A 4,027-nucleotide genomic window follows, 5' to 3' on the forward strand; every position below is an offset into this window, starting at 1 on the left:
GTTTGCAAGGCCTGTGCCAGAGAGTAGTACCGTGAACTGAAGCACTTTTATTGCTTGCTTGTGCCCAGTTACAGGAAAGGCAAGATTTTTAGAAGTGCTTTATACTGGCATAACACCTCCTTAATTGTAATTTAGTAACGACACAAACTGAAACAAAACATTCTTCTTCCAATGGTAAGGTAATGTGGCCAGGGCTTCTTTTAGTAACAGTGCCTCATCAAGGCATTTGAATTCAAACTTAGTCAAATTTATGGTCCTTCTTCCTGGATCTAGAAATCGAAGTTATTGCCGCAATTACAAATTTATTGATTGTAAAGTGAGTTTTTGCTGGCAGTGATTGTGAGGAGATGCTGACAACTGAAGACCATGCAATTTTATAAACTTGTCTGGAGAGAACGTAAAATAGTTTTCTGCATGGCTTAGTGACATACAACATCAGAGGGGAGAAAGGAGTCATGTATTGCTAGAGCAGAGTGCTGTGTAGCAACATAACATCGACCCATGAATTAATTACTTGTTCATACCCATTGAAGCCAGACTTTTGGCTACCATACAAACAAACCTAGCAGAAATCTGGCCTAGACCTTGAGAAATATTTGGCTGAATGTAACAATAAAGCATACATTTAAAGTCTTTATTTTCATCTCTCATAGTTTAACTTTTACCTTTTTTTTTTTCCTATTGATGGTGTTTTGCTGATGGCATGGAAAAGATGAGTTTCTAAATGTTCTGAAATTCTACAGCCCTCCAGGAATAATTTTTTTAGGACTTCAGGAATCTATGCCCTCCCACTTTCTCTGGGAATTGCAAAGTTCACCACTGTCTAGTGATATCACAACTGGATAGACTGGAGTCTGGTTTGGGGCTTTTAAAATCTTAATTGTTTTCTTATATCTGGGTAAATTTGGTAGTTCAAGTCAGTGAAACTCCCATTACTCCTCTTCAAAAGACTCTCCTTTCAAGGAGACTGTGAGATTTAAAAAAATAGAAGCTCTGTAACTAAGACCTTTTATGATTTTTCTTACTTAGAAATAAAGGTGATATGATATGACAGTGTCAAGCATATATCTTTTGTCCCCCCATATGTCATGGGCATTCTGTGTAAGTATCACTGCATGATGAGTGAGTATTTCATGGGTTAAAGGCAGTGTGCTTCCACTCTGAAACAACTATCCTGGCTATAGAGAGTACTGGGGAATGAGGAGTCTTGTCTTCTGTTTAAAAATAATGTTTTTTCAAATAAGACTCAAAGAAAAAGACCAACTTAATTTCAGGCATGTTTTAGAGTAATGGTTCAATGAGCTGTAGTCATTTAGCTGTGGGACTGCAAAGAAGTATATTTACATAATTATACTTTTTGAAGACTTTGGTTAGTATGTTCTTCAACAGGATGCCTGTCCAGCTCTTTAAAACCTGTGAAATAAATATGCTGTGTAAATCCTACTTGAAAAAAGAATGGTTTCTATGCCTATCATAGCATTTGCCTAAGTAAAAGATGTCTGAAATGAAAGTTCACTGCTGTGAAGAGAGTTCAGCTGAAAACTTCAGCAGAGTGGAATACTTTTCCTCTATATTGATTTAGACACATAGTACACTGAAAGTGCATTTTTGGATTCTGTTTTTCTTGAAAATATATAATGTTCTTTGAAAACAAAACAACAGTCTAATACATAGGCGTTTATTGTGTTGTTTTAGGATTCTATTTTCTATTTTTCTTGTCATTCACTGGAGTCTTCCTTTAGTACAGAGAGAAAATAGAAGTTAGTGTTGACCACTCGTGTCAGCTTTAGCACACATGATGTTATTTCAGGTGTGGTTGCTTATGCACTGGCATACCTCTGCCATTACCCAGTCTCCTCAAAAGCAGCAGCAAAAGAGTGGACTTCAGATAAGCACATCTTGCAAGAACAGATGTTTGTATGCTGTAGAGTTACACTGTGAAGTTAATACTATTTCAGTTGTGTTCTTCCTGGATGATTGCAATCCAATTATTTTTTTCTATCTCAGAAAACTCATTCAGCAGATGGGGGCAATTGCAATTCTGTATTTTCTTCCTCTGTTTGACAAGGGTGTGGAATAGCTTCTTCTCGATTTGTGGACACTGCTATAGATAATACAGTTATCTCCTGGGCTAATGATTCCCTCTGAGAATTCCATCAAAAGGTGTGACATTGCCCAGAGCAGTATATTTCATTAAAACATATTTTATAGCTCAGACCAAAGGAAGCATGTCTGCAGCAAATCTGAGGATGCTTTTACTGCATAGGCACAATGAACATTTCAGTAGTATCACTTAGACTCTGATTTTGCAGTGTGCACCATTCAGAATAATTTTATATGTGTTTTTTACTACTACTGAGTTATTGTATCATTTCTTTTAAATTACATGTTATGTCTACATAAACATCAAAGGAAGTCAGCATGATTGCATTTCTTATGAGAGAGAAGATGAAAGTATTTTGTACTCATTGTCTTAGTGCTATACCATTAATTCCTTGTACGTATCTACATTTTGATGTTTTTAGTGAAATATTAAATAGTTCTGTGTAACAAAAGTAAAGTAACGTGCATGCTTTCTTATTTAATAAATTCTCCTATGCTTTGCTAAAACTTATAACTCACATTGTTTGGGAATAATTTGTCATTCCTCTAGGTTGGGCACACACTGGTAGGCTTTGCTGTGGTCGTGTTGTGCTGAGGCACTCTTGTCTGGTTAAACTGATTGGCAATGACAACAGAATTGACAAGGGGAGGTTCTGCTGCTCTCCTTGAAAGAACGTGCTGTTCCCAAACAGAAGATGGTACTTTATTGAAAAGATATAGTGGTGGTCTCACTACCAGAACTCGGGTTTTGCTCTTTGAATTATGTGCATATTATTAATATTGTTTATTATTTGTCAACAGTAAGTTTTAAGTTAATTCTATGCAGTTATTTCAAAATAATTTAAGTTTATAAGTACATAACCATTTCTACTCTGATTAAATTCATTAGGTTAGTGCAACAGTTCTTGATTTTGTCAAATCAGCTTTGGATTTCAATTTAGCACATGTATGGGAATCTCTTCATAAAATTTTTTTTTCATCAGAGCAGCACACATCTTATATCCATATGCAAGAACTTATTGGTAGTCCAATTAAATATTGTAAATAAGTCTTTACTTAAATGACTGGTTGCAGCTTGTCTTCCTTAGGCAAGCGCAGGGCAGCGTCGTGATCACTGTGAGTTATTAGCATCTCACGTTCCTGGCAGGAGCAGGGTGTTGCCTTAATCCTCAATTTTTTGATTGGTTTTATAGTATTTATTGGTGTGCTGCTTTCCTGTTGGTCCCTGCTTCTATACTGTCCAGTAGTTTCTGCCTATTTGTGGTCATTTGCTTGACTTTTGATTAGTGTGTATGCTTAAATGTTTGGATGTATGATGTGGCTAAGCATTAGCTAAAACGATTAAGTAAAAGATAGGAAGATGAAGGGTAGTGAATAAAGCCAGTAGCTAAGCAGTAGCCACCTGACCATTTGGTTTTGTGCTTGGACTTTAGCCACCTGGTCGCTTTGCAGTTACTCGTGGTAACAATACTGGGCAATAAGCCTGCAATCTGTGCACTCATTTTACAGCAGTTAATATGCTTGTGCATCGAATTGTAAGTATTTAAAGACACATAGTATTGAAATCAATATGAGAATATAAAGAAAACTCATTAACTGAAAAGTTTGGTATACTTCTTAGATCATGCCTTTGGAAAATGTAGCCCTTCTGCAGTATGTGCAGGAATACTAAAAGAAAGTTAAGTGTTTAAATGGACCGATGGAAGAAAGATGTTTAAGTCTTAGCAAAACAAGGACACCTTGCTTGCTATTCTGCCAAATCAGTCATGCACTGCTGATACAGGCTAGTTAAAGATTGAGGAACCGTCATAAATCATCCTGGATCCAACCTGTTATTAAATATGTCAAGAAATGGAGCCCAGTGGGTTGATAAAGGTGACATTCCAGATACGCTCTTCAGCTGTTACTTTCAGTTTCTTCTTTC

This window comes from Phaethon lepturus, unplaced genomic scaffold (genome assembly GCF_000687285.1).
Source record: "Phaethon lepturus isolate BGI_N335 unplaced genomic scaffold, ASM68728v1 scaffold14341, whole genome shotgun sequence".
In the NCBI taxonomy this organism is placed as follows: Eukaryota; Metazoa; Chordata; class Aves; order Phaethontiformes; family Phaethontidae; genus Phaethon; species Phaethon lepturus.